This window comes from Lycorma delicatula, chromosome 6 (assembly GCF_047948215.1).
Source record: "Lycorma delicatula isolate Av1 chromosome 6, ASM4794821v1, whole genome shotgun sequence".
In the NCBI taxonomy this organism is placed as follows: domain Eukaryota; kingdom Metazoa; phylum Arthropoda; class Insecta; order Hemiptera; family Fulgoridae; genus Lycorma; species Lycorma delicatula.
The window spans coordinates 7,213,306-7,239,920 of record NC_134460.1 but is presented as its reverse complement, the minus strand read 5'-3'; the positions used below and the strand labels follow the sequence as shown (position 1 = coordinate 7,239,920).

At 31.8% G+C, this 26,615-nt stretch overlaps 1 protein-coding gene across 3 annotated transcripts in view; it reads left to right on the top strand.

Annotated features, from left to right (window-relative positions):
• LOC142326449 (glycine dehydrogenase (decarboxylating), mitochondrial-like) overlaps positions 1–26,615 on the top strand; it is a 123,822-nt gene that overhangs the window by 51,952 nt on the left and 45,255 nt on the right. The gene's annotated exons all lie outside the window — the stretch shown is intronic.

Sequence of the window (26,615 nt, the reverse complement as noted above, 5' to 3'; positions counted from 1 at the left end):
CACACATACACTCGCACATCCGCAAGCAGACAGAGACAGAGAGAGAGAGAATGCGAGAAAGTGTGATAGAGTGACATTACCGATAGAGGGACATTGACAATTGACAATTTACTGTACATACACATTATCTCACACACACGCACACACACACTCACACATCCGCAAGCAGAGAGAGAGAGAGAGTGAGAATGCGAGAAAGTTTGATAGAGAGATATTACCGATAGAGGGACATTGACAATTGACAATTTACTGTACATACACATTATCTCACACACACGCACACACACACACACACATACACTCACACATCCGCAAGCAGACAGAGACAGAGAGAGAGAGAATGCGAGAAAGTGTGATAGAGTGACATTACCGATAGAGGGACATTGACAATTGACAATTTACTGTACATACACATTATCTCACACACACGCACACACACACTCACACATCCGCAAGCAGAGAGAGAGAGGGAGAATGCGAGAAAGTGTGATAGAGTGACATTACCGATAGAGGGACATTGACAATTGACAATTTACTGTACATACACATTATCTCACACACACGCACACACACACTCACACATCCGCAAGCAGAGAGAGAGAGAGAGAGAGGGAGAATGCGAGAAAGTGTGATAGAGTGACATTACCGATAGAGGGACATTGACAATTGACAATTTACTGTACATACACATTATCTCACACACATCCGCAAGCAGAGAGAGAGAAAGAGAGAGAATGCGAGAAAGTGTGATAGTGAGACATTACCGATAGAAGGACATTGACAATTGACAATTTACTGTATATACACATTATCTCACACACACGCCCACACACACACACATACACTCACACATCCGCAAGCAGACAGAGACAGAGAGAGAGAGAATGCGAGAAAGTGTGATAGAGTGACATTACCGATAGAGGGACATTGACAATTGACAATTTACTGTACATACACATTATCTCACACACACGCACACACACACACACACACACACACACATCCGCAAGCAGAGAGAGAGAGAGAGAATGCGAGAAAGTTTGATAGAGAAACATTACCGATAGAGGGACATTGACAATTGACAATTTACTGTACATACACATTATCTCACACACACGCACACACACACACACACACTCACACATCCGCAAGCAGAGAGAGAGAGAGAGTGAGAATGCGAGAAAGTTTGATAGAGAGATATTACCGATAGAGGGACATTGACAATTGACAATTTACTGTACATACACATTATCTCACACACACGCACACACACACACACACACACATCCGCAAGCAGAGAGAGAGAGAGAATGCAAGAAAGTGTGATAGAGAGACATTACCGATAGAGGGACATTGACAATTGACAATTTACTGTACATACACATTATCTCACACACACGCACACACACACTCACACATCCGCAAGCAGAGAGAGAGAGAGTGAGAGGGAGAATGCGAGAAAGTGTGATAGAGTGACATTACCGATAGAGGGACATTGACAATTGACAATTTACTGTACATACACATTATCTCACACACACACACACACACACACATCCGCAAGCAGAGAGAGAGAGAGAGAGAGAATGCGAGAATGTTTGATAGAGAGAAATTACTGATAGAGGGACATTGACAATTGACAATTTACTGTACATACACATTATCTCACACACACGCACACACACACACACACACACACACACACACATCCACAAGCAGAGAGAGAGAAAGAGAATGCGAGAAAGTGTGATAGAGAGACATTACCGATAGAGAGACATTGACAATTGACAATTTACTGTACATACACATTATCTCACACAATCGCACACACACACTCACACATCCGCAAGCAGAGAGAGAGAGAGAGAGAATGCGAGAAAGTGTGATAGAGAGACATTACCGATAGAGGGACATTGACAATTCACAATTTACTGTACATACACATTATCTCACATACACGCACACACACACACATCCGCAAGCAGAGAGAGAGAGAGAGAATGCGAGAAAGTGTGATAGAGTGACATTACCGATAGAGGGACATTGACAATTGACAATCTACTGTACATACACATTATCTCACACAAACGCACACACACACATCCGCAAGCAGGGAGAGAGAGAGAGAGAATGCGGGAAAGTGTGATAGAGGGACATTACTGATAGAGGGACATTGACAATTGACAATTTACTGTACATATACATTATCTCACACACACTCACACACACATATCCGTAAGCAGAGACAGAGAGAGAGAGAATGCGAGAAAGTGTGATAGAGTGACAATACCGATAGAGGGACATTGACAACTTATAATTTACTGTACATACACATTATCTCACACACACGCACACACACACACACACACACACACACATCCGCAAGCAGAGAGAGAGAGAGAGAATGCGAGAATGTTTGATAGAGAGACAATACCGATAGAGGGACATTGACAATTGACAATTTACTGTACATACACATTATCTCACACACACGCGCACACATCCGCAAGCAGAGAGAGAGAAAGAGAATGCGAGAAAGTGTGATAGAGTGACATTACCGATAGAGGGACATTGACAATTGACAATTTACTGTACATACACATTATCTCACACAATCGCACACACACACACACAGACACACTCACACATACGCAAGCAGAGAGAGACAGAATGAGAGAGAATGCAAGAAAGTGTGATAGTGACATTACCGATGGAGGGACATTGACAATTGATAATTTACTGTACATACACATTATCTCACACACACACGCGCGCACACACACACACACACACACACACATCCGCAAGCAGAGAGAGAGAGAGGGAATGCGAGAATGTTTGATAGAGAGATATTACCGATAGAGGGACATTGACAATTGACAATTTACTGTACATACACATTATCTCACACACACACACACATCCGCAAGCAGAAAGAGAGAGAGAGAATGCGAGAAAGTGGGATAGAGAGACATTACCGATAGAGAGACATTGACAATTGACAATTTGCTGTACATGCACATTATCTCACACACATGCGCGCACACACACACACACACACACATCCGCAAGCAGAGAGAGAATGCGAGAAAGTGTATTAGAGAGACATTACCGATAGAGGGACATTGACAATTGACAATTTACTGTACATACACATTATCTCACACACACGCACACACACACACACACACACATCCGCAAAGCAGAGAGAGAGAGAGAGAATGCGAGAAAGTGTGATAGAGAGACATTACCGATAGAGAGACATTGACAATTGACAATTTACTGTAATATACATTATCTCACACACACGCACAACACACACACACACACACACACACTTCCGCAAGCAGAGTGAGAGGGAGTGAATGCGAGAAAGTGTGATAGAGGGCATTACCGATAGAGAGACATTGAATGTTGACAATTTACTGTACATATACATTATCTCACACACACTCACACACACATATCCGTAAGCAGAGACAGAGAGAGAGAGAATGCGAGAAAGTGTGATTGAGTGACAATACCGATAGAGGGACATTGACAACTTATAATTTACTGTACATACACATTATCTCACACACACACACACGCACACACACACACACACACACATCCGCAAGCAGAGAGAGAGAGAGAGAATGCGAGAATGTTTGATAGAGAGACATTACCGATAGAGGGACATTGACAATTGACAATTTACTGTACATACACATCATCTCACACAAACGCGCACACACACACACACAGACACACTCACACATCCGCAAGCAGAGAGAGACAGAATGAGAGAGAATGCAAGAAAGTGTGATAGTGACATTACCGATGGAGGGACATTGACAATTGATAATTTACTGTACATACACATTATCTCACACACACACGCGCACACACACACACACACACACACATCCGCAAGCAGAGAGAGAGAGAGGGAATGCGAGAATGTTTGATAGAGAGATATTACCGATAGAGAGACAATGACAATTGACAATTTACTGTACATATACATTATCACACACACACGCACGCGCTTACCAAATATTAATCTTATTCCTGTATTCGAACTTGTGACATAAATTTTTATATAAAAATAATAAAATGGCGGACAATGGCAGAACGAAGAAGAAATTGCCGTTACTAAGGATATTTTTCGTTTAGTTTTTCAAGTAAAATCCGAAAAAGTATTCCCAGCCCAGTATTTTAGATACACTCTTTATACTCACGTAATCATCCCTATTAAAATATAAAAATTAAATCTTTATGGTTTAATTTTATTAAAGAGCTCTTTAAATTTTAAATAACCGCGTTTAAATGTATTCTTATCGATGTAAGACAGTTGAGGACATTTAATTTTTAAATATCTGCTATTTCTACAACGTCATAATCCATTTAAAAATTAAAGCTCTTTGGAAGTTGATTTAATATTTAAATACCACGTAATAATAAATACGATATATATATATATATGTATATATCTTAGTTTGGGAAAAATTTAGTACTTTTTTACCAGATCCGAATTTTCGGAAGAAAATTGCAAATATCTCGAAAACGGTCGGTCGTAGCGCTCTGAAAAATTTCCTCAACCCCATCCGCTCCCGGTAGTTCCCGTCAGATGATATTTTCAAGCGCCCCCGGGACGCCGTTCGGAAATCGGTGAGGGGGTGCAACGGGGTGCCGCCGTAATATCTCGGCAACCGCTGGTCCGATTTTTACGATTTAAAAGACTTAAGTATCAGCAGGTCGAGCGCTAATCGTTTAACTCATCGGGTACACTCTTGATCGACCGGATCTTGGTTATCCGGAAATTAATTCGTTTATAGCCTTGTGTTTTGATCCCACTCACCCGACGTAAAACGTACTGATCCGATATTTCGCTAAATACGCTCAAATCTGTGCGCTAGCGATTACCGCGTCAAGGTGCATCAGAAATGTACAACGAGGCCTCGAGTCATTGTCTGTGATTAGGCATCGACCTCACTCCCAAACACTGATCAGAGCAAAGAGAGAAGGGTATGTTTTTATGAGAGGCTTACTAACTTTGTAAATCTGTTTCGAGGACTTTGTGTAAATTAAATCGTAGGACAAAACTGAGGTTGTTGCAGTCAACACTTGTTTTGTTAGCACGAGGATAGTATTTTTGACGTTTAAAGACACAAACAAAAATGATTTGAGTGCATCGTCTAATTGAAGTTAGATATAGGGAGAATTTTCGTGGAAACCTTCGGTGTTAACAAAGGCCGGACCTAATATATCCCATTTAATATAAAATATTACGTCTGGAAATTAATTTATAACAAAATTCATTTTATATTTAGGTATTTTCACCTATATTAATTAACAAATTAATACCTTATTCTGTGTTAAAGAACATAATTTTACAAAATTTTTTTCTTAACTGAAAAAAAATAAATAACGGTGCAAAAAACGAAAGAAGTCTGTTAATTTTCGACTACATTGGCAATTTTGATGACGTAATTTGTTTTTATTAAATAGTATTTTAATACATGTAAAAGTAAAAAAATCGTTTTGAAATTGGTTCCTTCTTTTATTTTAAATTCAAATATATATTTTAAAGCGATTATATATTAAAGATTACTATGTTACGGCAGGAGGGATTCATTAGAACAATTAAACAACTGTAATACAATTGACCAATCAGAGACACAGAAAAGTAATTAACTTGTTTTCAATTCTTATAACAAAGTTGTTTATCCCTTTAACGACGGATTAAGAGATGTCACGAGGTAGTCGCTCGAGTCTGTAACGAAACTCTCCGATATGATTGACCAATCAGAAACGCAGAACTGTAATTAACTTGTTTTGAATCTATCTTGTGACGTCGTACGAAGTAAGACATCTCTCAGTTCGCCGTTGACCGTTGCTGAGTGCATGTCGTTTATGTGGTAAATATGAACAATCTTCTAGAAAGGTAAACCACATAATTTAGGACATTATTTTAAAGTGAGGGACATTTATTTTATTGCATACAACATAGTTTTATTTTTTTTAATGTATCGGTTTTTAATTAAACATTTTTTTTCTTTATTACAGTTTAATGAAAATTAACATTTAACGTAGAAAGCACGTTGCCACAGTTTATATCTACTTTGCATGAAATTTTGTTTTTTAATGATTTTTTTTTAGTTTAAAATCTATTCTAGATAAATAATAATCTTCCATTTTACAAAATTTGGTTTATTCAAAAAAAAAAAAGGGGTGATGTAATCTTTTTTGAAATGGATACATCAACGTGGCAAAATTTTTATAAAATTAATTACCGATGAATTTTATGTAGGAACTAAAATGAATTTTATTCAAGAAAATGCTATAAAATGTATTAATATTTTCAATAATTTTATAGGAATTGCCTAATTTTTATATTACATCTGGATAGATTACTTGTATAAATAGTTAAGTGTAATCTATATGTACTGAATAGACAAGTTTTTTCTTGCGCTTGGCTACCTTTAATGTCTACTGAAAATAAGTACAAATACCTTAGTACAATGAATATCTTGTAGGAACTATCAAATTTTATAGTTTCATGTATCAAATACTTTAATTATTATTGCTGAAACAGGAAATATTTTTTAGAAACTGTATTAAAAGAACAGTTTGTATTTTGAATTAGGAAAATAACAATGTGCAGTTTTATATCATATTTAAAATACACTTATTCCTTTTTAGTTTTTCAGATCATAATAATTGTGTTGTCTCCCCGCTAGAACAATCAGAATCTTCTTTCATACAAAATCATTGAACTAAATCTTTTTGGAGATCCACACATGTTCACATCTACGATGTTCAATTTCTTTTTTCTGTAATTCTCTTGAAAATTCTAGAAATAAAAGCCCCAATTCTCACTTGTACAAATATTTTCCATTATTACATAGGTATTCTTCATTTATTTCTCAAGAGTTTATAATAATAAGAAATTATCTTTTATCTTAATTAAAGATAATTTAAAATTTATTTTTGTTTCCCATATTTCTAAATTTTTCCTGGACGTCAGTTGTAGTTAACTGCATTCATTTCTGGGTCTCTCGATTGTAACCTGAAAAAGAAATCTTTTGTAAAGCTGTTTTATTGTGTAATCAACCAAACCTGTTTTAGCTAAATTTATTTTAATTTTTTTCAGCTCACTAATAAATAAAAACAGAATATTCAAATCCAAATAATACTTGTTCTAATCCATTTTCATTTGATCCATTACCATTTGTAGTGAATTGCCAACCGGCACTCAAATTTCTGAATACTGTAATACAATCAAAAAAGTTTAATCTTATTTTTTAATTATTTTCAAGCAGGTGCAAATTTTTTATTTATTCTGATTATACAGATGACTAGGTAGAAAGAAAAAATAAGGGCATAATTTTTTAATTACTCATTTTTCTTCCAAGTGAATTTTATTCTACGCTTTAATATATTTTTTATGTAATTCTTAACTTTGTTAGGTTAGATACTTTAGCGGTTAAGGTACTGATGTCATATATCTCTTTTGTCACCACATTCATATAAAAAAGTTAGCGAATTATTCAAAATAATTTCTTCATTGAAATCATTTACAATTTTTTACTCTGCTTTTTCTTTCAGTTACAATTATTTTACTGAATTTATGTATAGCCATTTGTAAAACTTCATACAGGAAGAAAAATACAATCCCAGTTTATATTCCTACGTTTAAGAAAATAGTCAAATGATCATATACTGTAAAGGTTCCATTTATTTTCATAATAACAAGTAGTACACTATAATCTTGTTCTTTATGTGAATTCTCTGTTTTTTAATGAAATGCAAACAATACAATTTTTTTCAAAAATATTAATAAGCATTAGTTTCCTAACCTTTTAATTAAATATTTAAATTTAACCTCTTTGGAGAGAGATAAATGTTTTTACTATGTATATTTCGTATACAAATTATGTTTACACAGTTTTGTTGGCTCAAACAGTAATTTTAATAATATACATAAAATAATTAGGTAGCTTGTAATTGCATGTACTTGTTATGTAGCTAGTAATTTCATGTAGCTTGTAATTGCATGTTCTTTTTATGTAGCTTAGAAATATAACTGTTTTATCATAAAAAATAGTTTTACTAACATTGACTAACATTAATTACACTAATTAATTTAAGTTTAGTTGATGGGTATTTTATGTATATCATTCATTCTGCTGTATTTGAGTTGAATATCTAAATTTAAATGTAATATAAATCGATTATCAATTATTAAATTATAACTGGGTCTTCAAAGAGGTTAAATTATAATTTATTTTAATGAAGAAGATATATTAACCACTTAACAGGCTTTTTATACAATTTTTCCAGTATTCTTTAAATTAATTATTTTTACAGCAATTTTTTTTAAATAAGGAGAAATTTGTGATTTGCTAATTCATAGTATTGGCTTTGTTCAATCGTATTTGATCTGTTTATGTAAAACATCCTTGCATCTTATTTTCTTTGTGGATTCACTTTTATTTTATAATTATCCTAAGTAATTTCTTAAATAAATAACCATATTTAACAAAAAAATTAATTCTAAAATGACCCTTTGATTATCTACATATAAACAAATTTAAGAATACAAATCAGATTTTTTGGCATTCGTTTAAAAAAAACTTTTCACCCTAACCATCTAATGTTAAATAAAACTATTTTTGACACCATCAAACAGTATTTGAAAGTATACTGGACTTCTACAGAGAACCATCAAGGAACTATTACAGTATATCCATCAGGAATCATTTTAGTTCTATTTAAAAGGCCTATCACTATTACCGTTGACATTTTTACAACCTAAAAATACACTATATTAAACCTTTTATATGAGCAAATTATATATATAAACCCCCTGGTTTTAGTCTTCTAGAATATATGCCATATCTTGCCTGGTGGTTATCCACTGAAATTATTAGTTTATTTCTATAAATGTATATTTTTTATAAACAATTTTCCAAAACCATGTAAAACTGAAATCGAGCACATTCTCTATCTTATACGGGATTAGAATTTGTAATTTAATTGGTACCTGTCACCTGCTATTAATCATTCTGCACCTCCCACTGTTCACATATAGAATTTCTTTGTAATTATATTTCATATTGTTGATGAAAAAAGATCTCCTTATTGATTACTGAATAATAAAATTTAATTTTTTTCTATAATCCTACAGATACAGGTAACTTCAATATTACATTTAGTATTTGCATTATTACCCCCTTTTCACTTGCATTGTCATTAATCGTAACTTGATCCATTTGCTATTCATTAGCAACTTTACCTTTTTGTCAATAATATAAATTATAGACTTTTAATTCCAACCAGGATTGGCAATATTATGCTGTGAAAATGCATTCTTAGAGAATCTTAAATGGGATAATCAAGAGGTCTGGATAGTAATGCATACACCTGCACAGGTACAAAAGGGAAAAAAAGAAATATGAAAAATACAAGTAAATTCATAATGATTAAAGACTCTCTGAGTAATTGATTTCTTCGAAAAATCTTCTATTTTTAATATTGAAAATAATAGAAAAATCCCTTAAGATATATTTCTTCAAATCGATAACATTTTTCTGTTGAAATTATGAAACAAAAATCTTCTGGTTAATATTTCCCTAGTTCAGTCTTATAATACGGTTTCATTTTTAGAAATACAGTTTCAAATTATTTAACTGTAACAACACACAGATTAGATTGTATATACAGACAGAAAATTTGATATGTCATATAGTTAAGGGTGTATTGTTTTAAATTTTTTATCAACTTAGCAAGTCTGATATGCTCTGAAACACTTCAGGGTGTATTGTTATAATTTTTTATCAATTTAGCAGTCTGATATGCTCTGAAACACTTCAGGGTGTATTGTTTTAAATTTTTGATCAACTTAGCAAGTCTGATATGCTCTGAAACACTTCAGGGTGTATTGTTATAAATTGTTTATCAACTTAGCAAGTCTGATATGCTCTGAAACACTTCAGGGTGTATTGTTATAAATTGTTTATCAACTTAGCAAGTCTGATATGCTCTGAAACAGTTCAGGGTGTATTGTTATAAATTTTTGATCAACTTAGCAAGTCTGATATGCTCTGAAATACTTCAGGGTGTATTGTTATAAATTTTTGATCAACTTAGCAAGTCTGATATGCTCTGAAATACTTCAGGGTGTATTGTTATAAATTTTTGATCAACTTAGCAAGTCTGATATGCTCTGAAACACTTCAGGGTGTATTGTTATAAATTGTTTATCAACTTAGCAAGTCTAATATGCTCTGAAACAGTTCAGGGTGTATTGTTTTAAATTGTTTATCAACTTAGCAAGTCTGATATGCTCTGAAACAGTTCAGGGTGTATGGTTTTAAATTTTTGATCAACTTAGCAAGTCTGATATGCTCTGAAACAGTCAGGGTGTATGGTTTTAAATTTTTGATCAACTTAGCAAGTCTGATATGCTCTGAAACACTTCAGGGTGTATTGTTATAATTTTTTTATCAACTTAGCAAGTCTAATATGCTCTGAAACAGTTCAGGGTGTATTGTTTTAAATTTTTGATCAACTTAGCAAGTCTGATATGCTCTGAAACACTTCAGGGTGTATTGTTATAAATTTTTTATCAATTTAGCAGTCTGATATGCTCTGAAACACTTCAGGGTGTATTGTTATAAATTGTTTATCAACTTAGCAAGTCTGATATGCTCTGAAACAGTCAGGGTGTATGGTTTTAAATTTTTGATCAACTTAGCAAGTCTGATATGCTCTGAAACACTTCAGGGTGTATTGTTATAATTTTTTTATCAACTTAGCAAGTCTAATATGCTCTGAAACAGTTCAGGGTGTATTGTTTTAAATTTTTGATCAACTTAGCAAGTCTGATATGCTCTGAAACACTTCAGGGTGTATTGTTATAAATTTTTTATCAATTTAGCAGTCTGATATGCTCTGAAACACTTCAGGGTGTATTGTTATAAATTGTTTATCAACTTAGCAAGTCTGATATGCTCTGAAACAGTCAGGGTGTATGGTTTTAAATTTTTGATCAACTTAGCAAGTCTGATATGCTCTGAAACACTTCAGGGTGTATTGTTATAATTTTTTTATCAACTTAGCAAGTCTAATATGCTCTGAAACAGTTCAGGGTGTATTGTTATAAATTGTTTATCAACTTAGCAAGTCTGATATGCTCTGAAACAGTCAGGGTGTATGGTTTTAAATTTTTGATCAACTTAGCAAGTCTGATATGCTCTGAAACACTTCAGGGTGTATTGTTATAAATTTTTGATCAACTTAGCAGTCTGATATGCTCTGAAACACTTCAGGGTGTATTGTTATAAATTGTTTATCAACTTAGCAAGTCTGATATGCTCTGAAACAGTCAGGGTGTATGGTTTTAAATTTTTGATCAACTTAGCAAGTCTGATATGCTCTGAAACACTTCAGGGTGTATTGTTATAAATTTTTGATCAACTTAGCAGTCTGATATGCTCTGAAACACTTCAGGGTGTATTGTTATAAATTGTTTATCAACTTAGCAAGTCTGATATGCTCTGAAACAGTTCAGGGTGTATGGTTTTAAATTTTTTATCAACTTAGCAAGTCTGATATGCTCTGAAACAGTTCAGGGTGTATTATTTTAGATTGTTGCTTCACACGAAGCAAATCTTATATGCTGTGACAGTTCAGGGTATATTATTTCAACGTTTTCCTTAACGGGTAGGAGATTCAATGTGCTCTTGCACAGTTCCGGGTGTATTATTCTCATCTTAGCTTATCAGTTACCTAATATGATACACAATTACTTTTAATTATAATTCTTGATTACATATTGACTTTGTAAATATCTATGTTGTATGCAATGAATAGTTTTCGCAAGTGCCGGGTACATAAAGCATTCGTGCCGCGTCAACCGCGTCGCGACCGTACTTCATCATCCCGATATCGTTCATCGGGTTCGGTTGGGGGGTGCTGTGTATATAAATGTGTCTATATATTGGGGGGTGATATATAAATATGTTAATGTTAGAAATAGTTATTCATATAATTCATAATATTTAGTTATTCTATGTTTATTATGTTTCTTTGTGTTTTCAGCTCATCACTTCACTACCAGTGGCTGAAGTCCTCCTTAACTCAATTTAAATTCATAAAAAATTAAATGTTATAATTTAAATTTATTATTTAATTTTAAATTTAATCACATAAAAATTCCTTTGTATAGTTTAAATTGCTTTATAAAATTTTATTTGAAATATTAATGAGTGGGTTTTTAAATTTCCTTTTTTATAAATTATTTAAACTTTATTCATTTCATTGATAAAATTAATCATTTAAATAAGTCAAGAAATTTAAAAAAATAAGTAAATATATAGAGGCAATTTCTTAATTAAATGCAGCTTTTAAATCTGGTTCATGTAGGATATATGTTTATTTTTATATATATATTTATTTTATTTGATATTAATTATTTTACATAAGTTTTTTCTTAAATTGTTTTAGTAGGTGTTAATCAAATTGAAGGTTAGAGCATTTTTATATCTAATTACAGTTTAAAAAATTTTTTTTTCTCTTATTTGAAATATTTTAAATTAATACCCCTTTGCTTTCCCCAATCAACGTTCAGCCAGCCACCTGCTTCAAAGAAGATGCATGCTTGCATGTTAGTTTAATTTTTTCATACCAGAGTCAGCTGATTTTAGAGGTGCCATAATAAATTATTTCACTTTATTTGCTTTTTTTTTATTAAAACAATTAACTTAGTTGCAAAATTTACCAATTTTTTGTGGTAAAAACCTAAGTAGAATGATTATTTGAAAAAAATCCATCTACCATAACAGTAATCCAAATTACTTCAAAATTTAATAATTTTTTTATGTAATATATTTGCCTTGCATATTAAAAAGGCGTGTACTGATTCTGGTTTTTAGTGTGTAATTATTTTATTTTCACATATTTTGAAATTGTGGGGTAAATAAAGTGATTGGTGAAAATAAAGTGTGAAATTAAAGTGCGATCAATATCAAAGTGAGAAATTAACGTTATCTTCCTCACTACAAAAATTTACAAACTATAAATAAAAATGAGACTAGAAATAATACAGATTACCAGATTACATTCCACATCTCATCAACTCTTCACTTCATGCTGCATCCTATTTCTTCAGACTACCAGATCGACCGATTCTTTCAGCTGCTCGATGGATTTGATCTTTGGATTAGCCTTGGCGATAAATGTATAGCTGTTACCAAATGGTAAAATATTAAGGTACTACTAATTCTTTACTACACCATATAATTTCATGATAATACTAGTATTTATTAAGACTCCATCCGTTTATGTAATGTTTAGCTTCAGTTAGAGCAACCAAGTATTGGAGATACTCACTCTGTGAATTCAACCGGCCATTATCACTTGCCTTGTACCAGGGGCCAAGGTCAGGGCATTAGCCCACTGTGGCTAGTCTAGTGGTAACTCGTCATTGCAAGTCAAATGATTTCAAAGTCGAGAGTTCTAAGGTTCAAATCCTAGTAAAGACTTTTAAATGGATTTGAATATTAGATTGTGGATATTAGTGTTCTTTCACGGTAGGGTTTCAATTAACCACACATTTCAGGAATAGTCGATGTGAGACTGAACAAAACTACACTTAATTTGCATTCCTACATATCATCTTCTTAAGTAATACCTTATGGTGGTTCCTGAGGCTAAACAGAAAAAGAGCGGGTCAGTCCATTAGTTTAGACTCCAGTTTATATCACTGATAGGTAACTTTCTCTTTTGATACTGCAGGTACTTTTATTTCTAAATTTTTAAAAAATTTTAGGTAGATCTGTCATTAAATGTCATGCGAAACACAGAAATTTTGTGTGGCAAATTACAACATAATGCAATAAAGGAAAAAACAGTATAATAAAGAAAATAAACTTAATAGTGTTACATATCAAGAAATGCCAGTATCTGGTCAATGCCTAATTTGTCTCTGATAAATATTTTATTTGAAATATAAACCACCAAAACACAGTAATTAGATAAGTTACACTTGCCATATTAATTTCCACCGACTGTTTTTTTGCAGTACCCTGCATCTCCAGTATGTATTAAATTCTATTTTTATTACATTAAAACTTATTTGTTTTAATGATATCTATTTTTTATGATAAATTATAATGTTATCTTTTGTGAAATTTTAAATGATATTATGAACATAATTAGGGTATACAACATACCCTATTGTACAGGTACAACGTATACCAAAATGAAACGACTAGCACTAAATAGGGAATCTTAAAGAGCTGCATCAAAAACCAGTCAAATGACCTAAGACAAAAAAATGAACATAAATGTACTGTGAAAATTTATAATTTATAATTATTTAATTAAATAAAATATTTATAATTTACACAAAAATAATACAAATAAATTAAAAAGAATAAGATAGAATATAATAGCAAGTGAAGGTGTAAGATACTGCACAAACCGGTTATTGGAACATAAGTATAAATAATCTAATTACTGTGTTTAGGTGATTTAAATTTCATATAATGTTAAATTTTATATATATATATGTATATACAAATTTTTATGAATTTTGTTACAGCAATTAAACTTAATAACTTATTATGTACATTTCTTGGCTTACAATATTTAAAGAATATTTTGAGTATTTATCAGTTAACAACTGTACATCATTTGATTTTTTTTCATCATTGTTAATAAAATTGAAATGCAACATGTACTTATAATTTAACTCAATTATTCTTTTTGTAGAAGACAATTATTCTTTTATAATGTAAAGAATAGCCATGAAAAGCAACTGATTTTGTTTGATTTCATGTGTAAAATAAATGAAATAAGAATCAAATTATTGTCGTGACAGTCATCTTTTCACTTAGATACCTCCTTAATTATAATAAAAATGAATTTTATATATGTTTACAGATAGAGAATGAGTTTTGATAGATGAAACAAAGCAATATCTTCATTTAACGTATTATTTTAATAGAAAATATACTGTGTAAAAATTTAGAAGTGATTTCACAAGTTTTTTTGTTTTTGATAATGGAAATTCTGTTTAGTCCTTTATTGTTTTAATTGCTTTGACAATGAATCTCTTGCCTGACGGGGGCTTGAAAATTTAATGAAACCATGCTTGCACCTCTTTGTCAAAATTTGTTGAATATACTTATAAAGTAGATGGCACATAAATATTTCATGAATTTTAAATACCAGAGCAATCAAAGCAAGTGGAAACCTATATAAAATTGTAAAAAATAATGAGAAAATAAATGATGCATTTCATTCTATAAAAATATTAAATATGATTTTAAAAAAATAATATAAAAATTAGTAAAAGGATCAGGTGGTATACAGATATCCTGTATCGATTTTTGTTACCATTCAACATTATTCTTAGCTGAAAATTTTAGCTCGGCCAAGTAGGTTCATATAACACACATTCCTGGATGCGATATAGATTTGTTACCATCTACATCAGTGAACCTTAATTCAGAATAATGTTTTTGCATTTATTCTTGGTAAAGCGCTCTGATCTTGTACGAGAGGAATCCTTGCTGCCTTAAAAGGGGCTTAGAGTTTTTTTGAGCGAGTTGTCTTGTTTAGCAATCTTCCTTTCTCACCTTCTAACTTCAACTTTCTTCCTTTATTTTCTTCTACCTTGATCTATTAAAAGGGTGTTTTTCAATGATTTCTCAATGGATATCTACCCGATGCGGGGTCCGTAAAAAATTCAGTGTTCTTTGTATCTATCTAGTGTGGAAGAAGGTAGGTACACAAGAAAAGTGTACCTACCTAGCTAGTGATTCTATTTCTGTAAAAAATGTCTATATAAATACTTGTACCTCAGGTTAAATATTTAAGAAGTAAAAATGGACCACCTAATCATTCCTAATAAATATTTTTGTTAGAAAAAGTTAAGTGCTATCATACATGAAATGAATAAAATAACTAAAACAAAACTATTTAATTTCACAACCGCTAATTGAATTTGTCTTATTTTTTTTTGTTTCAGGTAACTCAACGGTTCATTTAATATTCTAAGGGAGAGCTGCCATGTAAGTGGCCCTCCTTACATTGTGGTACTCCCTTTTATTGTAGGATAATTTTCTACTAAAGGTACTTACTTTTGTTATTATTGTTTAATATTATAAATTTTCATGTTAAAAATAAGTTGTGTAGTTTTTAAGTTAATAGTATAATATTCTTATAAAATCGCGGTAGGTGCCTAGTCCCAGTAGGGTCCCCTGATAGGAACTTTCCTTTAGGGAATTTTTTATGTCTATTTTTGTGCATGTTTCTATTTCAGGTTCAACATAAATTTTACATTAAAATTACTTAGATAAGCAGTGTAAATTAAGTTTTATGAAAATAGATATAAATTTTGTATATGCTGTGTATGTTTTTTCAGGTACAATGTAGATATTATTTTATTATTAGTTAAGTCGCGTCCGCGATCCCAATGCCTAGTCCCAGTAGGGTCCCCTGATAGGAACTTTCCTGTAGGAAATTTTTATGTCTATTTTTGTGTATGTTTCTGTTTCAGGTTCAACGTAAATTTTACATTAAAATTACTTAGATAAGCAGTGTAAATTAAGTTTTATGAAAATAGATTTAAATTTTGTATATGCTGTGTATTTTTTTTTTCAGGTACAACGTAGATATTATTTTATTATTAGTTAGTTAAGTCGCGTCCACGATCCCAATCCCTAATAGGGTCCTCCTCCCTAAGGGGGAGGTTTTTAGTCGGTGAGAGCCCGACACTACCGTCTGTTGCGGGCGCAGACGGTGGCTGGTAGAGCTTTTCCTCCTCCTACGCAAAACAAAAAAAAAAAAAAAAAAATTAACAGTTCATATTAAGTGCATTACTAATCTTTTTGCCAAGTGATTTTGAGTTGTAGGTGCTGTACTGGGAGTACTTTTAAATTCATGGAAGCTGTGACCAAAAAAAATGGTTACTGATTCTCAAATATAATATTGAAAGCGGAAAATGGTTATGGAAGATAAAAGAAAATTTTAGTTAAAGTGACTATCAACCGTAGTTTCAAATCTGGATTGAATAAAAAGTAAGTACTGTAAATGTCTAATAGAATTTTTAAAACGCAGCAAAATATAAAAATCACATCTAGAATTGGGCATGGTATTTTAACAAATATTGGGTGCTGAATTCAAAACTTATAAAATTTTGTGTAATACATTGCATTTTTAGATACATACGATTTATTTACCAATAAATGCATAATCAGTGTCATACCAATATTTCAAAAAAGTTATTATTTTTATGTATTCATTTGTTTTCAATTTGTTTAAATCAGCTAAGTTTTTGTTATTCAAATACAGATGAATTGAAATATATTCAATAGAGTTTTTAAACGATTAAATCATTGGAACTAAGTTTTTAAAATAAGTTTACAAATGTTTTCTCGCTTATACGATGTTTTATCAGTTTCTCTAAATAAAAACCAACAACAGTCATCAATCATTCTAGCGTCTCATCTTCCTTGGTAGTGATGCTGACGGAAACGGTCTCCTTGCTCATCACTGACAGAGCACAAATTTTCAGGAAAAAAGTCTAGGTGAGACTTTAGGAAATGAATTTTTAATGACATCCTACGTACTAAATATTTGTAGTTTTTTAACAGCTTATTAACCATAAACATAGTTTTCATCTTTTCTGTGGCCTAAAAAACACCAACAATGTCTCTGAAGGACTTCCATGCAGCTAATGCATGATAAATAACAGGGCTCGTCGTTTCCTGTTGAACCGTTCAGTTACTGAGCATCATATAAAAATAACACGAGGCACCCAGATTTTATCTTTATCCCTGAGTGCGCAATCCAGAAATAAGTTTTTCTTTGAGATTTATGCGTACATTTACCTCTAATGTAACAATAATTGTCTGGATGATTTGAGCATCCATCAACTTTTTAGAGGCCATGTAGCAAATAAAAATGAGAAAAAAATCTCTTCAGTATTATAAAGAATTTATGAAAATATAGCAAAACACTAATAACTGTGTGAACACAACACACAGTATAGACAATTGAAGTTTTGACTGAATATAATTTTAAGCTCTGTAGTAGGCAACAACAGATGTCTGTATTATTTGGCTGTCTCAGCGGACAGCCAAATCACCCAGCTTTTGACCCAGTTCTTAAGAATCCTAATATGAGGGAGTATGAGGACCGTCCACGTTGTACTGCACCTGTGGATGTCCGTACACGACGTCTGCTGCAGCATATGAGTGTTGACTCTCCCTCGTTCTTTCCATCATGTCCGTGCTCGAACCCCCCGTGGAGAATACACCATGTAAATTTTACGTTTGATCTTACAACATAATATAAGCGTTCCACGCCACCTATTGTTTTCTGGCAGATGTTTCAGTTTCTCCTCGCCAAGTTGAACCCAGGCGTGGTGATATATACTGATGGGTCGAAGCATGGCGGTAACGTTGGTTGTGCTTTTGTTATCAATGAACAGTCCTATATGTTTGGCCTACCCGGTGTTACGAGTGTGTTCACCGCAGAACTCCTCGCTGTGGATAGGGCTCTAAGTATCGTTGGCCCTAAATATAGGAGCATTCTTATTTGCAGTGACTCGTACAGTGCTCTCCAGACATTGGAAAACCTTTATTCCAAACATCCTGTCATTGACATTTATGATAAAATCGCTGAGTTAAATAAACGCAACAGGGAGGTAGGTTTTTGCTGGATCCCCAGCCACGTTGAAATTCTAGGTAACGAAAGAACAGATTCTGCTGCCAAGGAAGCGTGTATTCAGCCTACTTTCACCACCCGAGTTAGTACCTTTGATTTTATCAATCATATAAAACAATCACTGCGAGCGAGGTGGCAAAGTGACTGAACGGCTACCGTCGATAATAAACTCCAATGGATTAAGTGTTGCCATGGGGCTCCTCTTGCAGAAACTCTCGTCGTGAGGAAGTTGTCCTCTACCGGTTACGGTTGTGACATACGAGGATCACACACGAATACCTAATGTCAGGAGAAATGTTTTAATTATTTAAAACAAATAATTTTTATTGTCTATTTTACATCTACAATGATATTAGAATACAAGAATTAATTACATTTTTAGTAAGTAGAAGCAAAGTATATAATGTGCTAACACCAATCAGCTATGATTAATCTAATTACATATTCATTCATTTAATAGGTAATAGGTAAAAGAGTAGTCGATGAAACACATGATGTTACTGTTCCCAACTGTGAGGTACATTTTGTGAATAAATTTCTTTGACCTAGCAGAAGTCTTATCTTCAGTTATTGAATTACATAATCTGTCGCAATCATAATGTACTGATGCATATAAAGCACAAAAGAGGTAAGAGGTACAATTGCTTTCTATTTCATTAAGAATAATGATTTTCATACACGACCAGTCCCAGTGGTGAACGGAGTGAAGGTGTTGCTTGTAGAGCTGAAAGATTTTCTGCGTTTTAATGGGCTTGGCCTACTCTGTGTAGAAGATGATGGGCAATTGTTTCAGTCCTCACTTTCCTTACTAAGCCCGGCATGAAATGCTTTTTTCTTGAGAATGCCAATGCTATTTTGTGGGACATGCATCTCGTATCTTGTCGCATTCAATCTTTTGTTTACGGCAAATGACATATATATATCTGATTATAATTATTTTATTGATTTATTTTTTCAAAGTACAATTTCTTCCTAAGTAACTAGAAATAAAAAAAAAATTATCATAACAGTTCCGGTTCCTCTATCGTTTTTTAAAATAAATATTTAAATATCAATCAGGTTTAAGGTAATTCTTGATTACAAATCAATATTCAGCTGTTCTTAATGATTTTCTGGCACCATGACTATGTCACTCATAATATTAGTATAATCGTGAGATTATAATCTACAGATTTTAGTTTAACTGTAAGTTTGCTCACAAAAAATGAATTACAAAACAAATCTCACAGTTGGAAACAGCAATATCATATCTTTCATCAATTGCTCCTTTACCAGCACTAAATAGATTGAAGGAGTGGTTGAACAAGTCATTACATTGTAAATTCCTGATCTGTGAATTCTGTGCTATACAAGTCATGCGAGATACAAGTGATACCATATAAAGTTGATTTCTTTAAATTTACGATGACACTATACAACCAGTCAATGTGATGAACAGAGTGAAAGGACCAATTTCAGGGCTGAATATCAGCTATAGTTTAGTCAGCTTCATGCTGGTATGCAATAATTTTTGTGGGAAAGGCACCAGGAAAACCATTAAAATATCCATTTTCCTCAGAAAGCCTAACTATTGATGTTCAGTTTTTATTAAGATTGGCTCAGCGTTTTTTTGGAAATAGATATGTGTCATGTCAGGTTATCTGTTGAGTTATGACTGCTTCAGAGACATAAAAATATTAATTATTGTGAACTAGATTCCTTGAGTCGATTGGAATCCCTTATTCGTCAAATAGATTCCATGAATATCGATTACATCTTTGAGCTTTGTCTTGGATAAAATTCTGGATTTATCTCTTAGGCTGAGGCAATAGCTACTTTCTTAATCACCCAAATATTATATTAAAAGCACAACAGACTAAACTTAGATGTCTTGATGAATTAATTTACACTTCTTATAATTTAATTCACCAAATTTCTTCATAACAAAAAGCATAAAGTTAAATTTTATAATTTTAAGGTGAATTGAATTTTGTGTTAACTAAATATCATTAAACAAAAAATTATACCAATACAACTTATAGACTTTGTTACTTATTTGTAATTTAATAATAACTAAATTGGTAAGTTTTCTTTTTCAGCAATGTCAGATGGAGGACTTTTATCCCAGAATTTAGCATAAATAGAATTGTCATTTTCATCAAATTAGATTGGAGAGGAAACAAAAATCTGTGAGTTTTCAATTTATTTATTACAATATATAAAACGTGCAATGCAATAAGTAAAAACCATTAAAAATTTTATGTAGCAAGCGGTAACATCAATGTACATTTAAGAATGTCCAGCAGCTCTTACAAAGGGGAAGACATGTGTAAGGAAAGACTAGAAGGGCTCTAGCAAAAAGAAAAAAAAAGTTCCATAGGTTTTTTTAAGTTGAGAGAAAACATTAAAAAAATTAGGAAAACTTGGGATTAACTCATCGATTCTTGATTCGATATTATAATATTTAAAGGCTTAACTCTATGTAAAGGCTTAGAATGTAATTAAATTCCATTGTATGAATAACAATTTGTCTTTATAATCAATACAATATTAGTAATGAAGCGATTAATTTGGATAACATCTAAAGTTCCAGGTTGTCTTTCAAATTACTTCATAAAAGAAATGAAGCATATTGTGTGTCGGTTTTAATGTATCTACCAAAGAGAGAAACGATCTGTTTAATTTTCATGATAAAGTTTTTTATGTTTTTTGGGGTAAGAGTGACATCCTCACTTTCACTGTTGGGAAATGATATTTATAACCACTGATATTCTTTTGCAGAATTTACTAAATCTGCTATATTATAATTTTCAAACCATACAAAGATCACTTATTTTATTTTTTTTTTTGAATAAGTGTTAAGAGAATAAAGCTCACAGAGACGAAAACCCTTTAAATCATTAATTCACTTTCAGGTGTGATTTTTAATTGCAACTTACCTGTAAATTATAGTAGTAAATAATTTACTTTTTTATCCACTAAAACTTTGTGTACCTGCACTTACTCTGCCTTAACTTAAAATTATATTTTAATAAATGATGTCATTTTGTGATAATAAAATTCATAACAGTTAAAATTTATTATTTTTCATTTTACCTTCAAATAACTTTTGTGAACAAAAAGAAAACAAAAACATTCCGATCAGAATAAAGTCGCAAGTTAGGTTAAATAATTCGTTATAATATTAAAAAAAAATCAACCTTACCAACAATTTATATTTTATCCCTAGGGCTTTAGGCCATTTGACAATCCTCAAGAGTAATTTTTTTGTACTTTTAAAAAATTAAAAACATAAATAAAATTTATTAACTATTAATAACCTAACAACAGTCTTCCTTGTTGCAGGGAAATAAGTTAGCCATCGTGATAATTATTAATTTAAATAGAAAATCATCTTCAAATCTGATATGCTGCTTTATTAATTTATTATTATTACAATATGTATAAAATTTTTGGATATTGCTTGTTTTATAATAATCTGTGGAAAAATCTAATATTTTAATAAAATTATTTGTAATTATTTTTATAATTATCTGTAATTATGTTCATTCTATAAAATGTGATTAGCATGATTGGATTTATCGAAACAATTTTTCTTTATACTATTATTGTTCTTTAGCTCTAAAAGAAAAAGAACGGTTGCTCCTACACATATATTCTGGCCAGCAGTTTTCACGTTTTAAACTATAGCCAATTTGTCTAAGATATTTATTTATTTGGGGTTTATTATTTTAGTAGAATCGCTATTGTTTATAAAATTTAATTTTTTTGAAATATTTAACTTAAAAAGTAATAGAACTTTAAATACATCATTTTTATTTTTTTTGAAATTGATATTATACCCCCTGGGTTGGTCTAGCGGCGAACGCGCGTCTTCACAAATCAGCTGATTTCGAAGCCGCGAGTTTTCCAACATACAAATCCTAGTAAAGGCAGTTACTTTAACACAGATTTGAATATTAGAAAAACGGTATAAAAAATACCGTTGATACGGTATCCAGATTTACTGTTATCTGGATACCGTTATCAACGCTAACCAGATAACGGTACCGTTATCTGGTTAACGGTACCCTTATCGATACTGTTATCGGTGTCTGTACCGGTATCGGTACCGTGGATAACGATGTTCTTTGGTGGTTGGGTTTCAATTACCCACACATCTCAGAAATGGTCGACCTAAAACTGTACTAGACTACACTTCATTTACACTCATACGTATCATCCTCTGAAGTAATCCCTGACTGTGATTCCTGTTAGCAAAACTGTATAAAAAGAAATTGAAATCAAGTTATATACAGAGTGTATAACAAAGTTCAACCAGGATATTTGTAACATATTCCACTTGTGAAATTAATGGAAAAAGTTCAAATAAACATACACCCTTAAATGCTTCGTTTGTGAGTAACGGCTAATGACAGATTTCACTCATGATTTCAGCAACCTCGGTGAAAGAGGTCATTCTGACATTTTTTCGGCATTAATTAGGGGGCAGAATTAGTGATTGCTATGGATTTTTACCTTAAAAATTGAATACAATACCTACCAAAACTGTATCTACAGTAGTTTTTAAGTAATCTGTGATGAAAATCAATGAATTACAGTAAAAAACCCGTTTTTATGTTTGATGTACAATAACTTTGTTAAATGGGTAATAAACACCTAAAACCTTTAAATAAAACTTGTAGAGAATTTAATTCTGAACAAAATTGTGCAAGATAAATCGAACAAAACAAAAAAAGTTTAGAAAAATTAAAATTTTATTTTAATTTTTTTTAAATTTAAACAGTACAGTAGATTTTACCTACCAGTTTATTAAAATATTAAATAAAACCCAGCAGCTTCAAAACATTTCGTGGCTTGCTTCTGTACTGTTCTTGTAGCTCTTTATAGTTCTTCAGGGCTATCCTTAAGTATGTCAGCAGCATCCATAATGCGAACAATTAATTCCTCACGAGAATGTATTTTTGTTTTTTGTACAATATTTTTCACCCATCCCCAGACGCAAAAAGATCTATAAAAGGTTTTAGATCAGGCGATCTTGGTGGCCAGGAATATGAACCTCCATGACCGCTCCATTTCTTAGGGAAATGATGGATACATTATGCATTAGGTTTATTTATTTTTGTAACGCAGGTATTTAAATGCCTATTTATATATTTTTGCAGATTTCATCAAATGTGGGATCATCATGATTTATCTGTTAAGTTGTTCCCTATCACAGTTGTAAACTTCATCAAATTATGATTATTTTTGTTACCTTCATCAGTCTGTAAATATCAAAGATCTTAATGATTAACTAAAACGCTGTTTACAAGCGTTTACAATATAAAAACCATTTACAAAATAACTAACTTAAGAAGATGCATTAATTTAAGAATACTGTGTAAATTCGAGTGAGTCATAATACAGTAATATTATTAATATTTGAAAATATTGATTCTTTCGAATACTGTTTTTGATATATTGAAAATTACTTGACCTAACATAATTGTATACAACAACATTAGGAAATTATTTAAACATAAAATTATTGGTAAATAATTATTAAAATTAATACAGAAAGTCAGTGTTTCTAGTAAAAAGAAAAAATATCTTAATTTATATTTTGTTTCATTATTAAATGTATTATAATGTTATAAATCCTTATTTGGAAATATTGTGGAGAAATCTTTCATTAAGATTATAATATTTAGTTATATATTATATAAAATTAATCTTTCTTTCTCCATTGAAAGTAATATTGTTAATTATTATTGCAGGAACAATACTTTTTTATATTTATTTGGTTAATTTCTTTCTGATTTTGTTGTGTGTTAAATTTATATTAAGAAATACTTTATTACTGAAAAACTATTATTAACTTATTTACTTTTATTAATTTTTATACTATTTATTTATGTAATTACATTAATTGTTATTTCTTTTACAAAAGAAACTAAATAATTTCCGATAGTTCCTTTTACTTTCTTCATCACTAGCATTCTTATATTTTCTACGTTCATCCATCAGCTGCAATATATCGTCTGAAACCCAAGGTTTTCTACCGGTTCTCTTTATTCTGCCTAAGTTTGCTTCTGCTGATTTAAGAATTTCCTTTTTAACATTCTCCCATTCTTCTTCTACATTTTCTACCTTATCTTTTTTACTCAGACCTCTTGCGATGTCCTCCTCAAAAATCTTCTTTACCTCCTCTTCCTCAAGCTTCTCTAAATTCCACCGATTCATCTGACACCTTTTCTTCAGGTTTTTATATCCCAATCTATATTTATTTATCACTAAATTATGGTCCCTATCAATGTCTGCTCCAGGGTAAGTTTTCCAGTTGACGAGATGATTTCTAAAACATTGCTTAACCATGTATAATCTATCTGATACCTTGCAGTATCACCTGGTTTTTTCCATGTATATATTCTTTTATTTTGATTTTTAAACTGTGTGCAATTACTAAATTATACTTCATGCAAAACTTTGTCCCCTCTTTCATTCCTTTTGCCCAGCCCATATTCACCCATAATATCCTTCCTTGCTTTTTCCAGTGCTTGCATTCCAGTCTCCAAGTATTATTAAATTTTCATCCCCTTTTATGTGCTTAATTGCTTCATCAATTTCTTTGTATAAACTCTCTACATCATCATCATCATCATGAGCACTTGTAGGCATATAGATGTTAACAATCGTTGTCAGCCTAGGTTTTTTATTTTATCCTTATTACAATGATTCTGTCACTATGCATTTTGAAGTACTCTACTCTGTTCCTATCTTATTCTTCATTACGAAACCTACTGCTGCCTGCCCTTTATTTGAAGCTGAGTTAATTATTCTAAAATCATCTGCCCAAAAGCAGTTTTCCTCTTCCCAACGAACCTCACTAATTCCTACTACATCTACATTTAATCTATCCGTTTCCCTCTGTAAATTTCCTGATCTACCTACCCTTTTTTAGATTTCTAACATTCCATGCTCTGACTCGTAGAATGTTATTTTTTAATTTTCTGGTGACCCCTTCCTTAGTAGTCCCCAACCAGAGATATGAACGGGGGACTAGTTTATCTCTGGAATATTTTACCAAGCAAGGCACTTTCATCTTTGTTATGAAAATGCAGACTTACATTTTTTTGGAAAAGCAGCTGTAGTTTTCTATTGATTTCAACTGCGCAGTACTCTGAAGATTGAGTGATGACAATATAGCCGTTTATGTCCTCTTTACCTACGCCCTTAACAACTACTGAAAACTACTGCTGCCCTCTTTCAGGAATCATTCCTTAGTCTGGCTCTCAACAGATGCCTCTACGATATGGTTGCACCTTTGGTCCAGCTATTCTGTATCGCTGAGCACTCAAGCCCCCTCACCACCGGCAAGGTCTCGTGATTTGTAGAGGGATATAAGTTAAAATAACTTTTACTAAAATTGTTACTGATAATTACCAATTTTCTAATCATTTATCAATAATTACTCTAACAAATATAATGAGTAAACCAGGTTCATATAGATTATACCTGTAGTTCAACCTTTACAGGCCCTAATGTGTTTTATTCTGTAATATTAAAAAAAATTGATTGGGGATAATAAATGTATTTAAACCAAACCCAAAAGACAGAAATATCTGCATTTTGTAAGCTATTTTAATTAAAATGAAAATATTTACAAAGATCAATTTAATGCAAGTGAATTTATAATGTACATGTTTATGTCACCAAAAGCATTCTGTATAAATTACGTTTTAAAATATATACAACATTAATACTTATAAAAATCAATGTAATACTATATCATGATTTGTGAAGATTTATATGAATTTATATCGATTTGTGAAGGTCATTATACTAGTTTTATTAAAAGAGGAAAATATATATATTGTGAATGATATGATTCAACAAAAAAAGTTGGCCAAGAAATTTCTCAAATATGG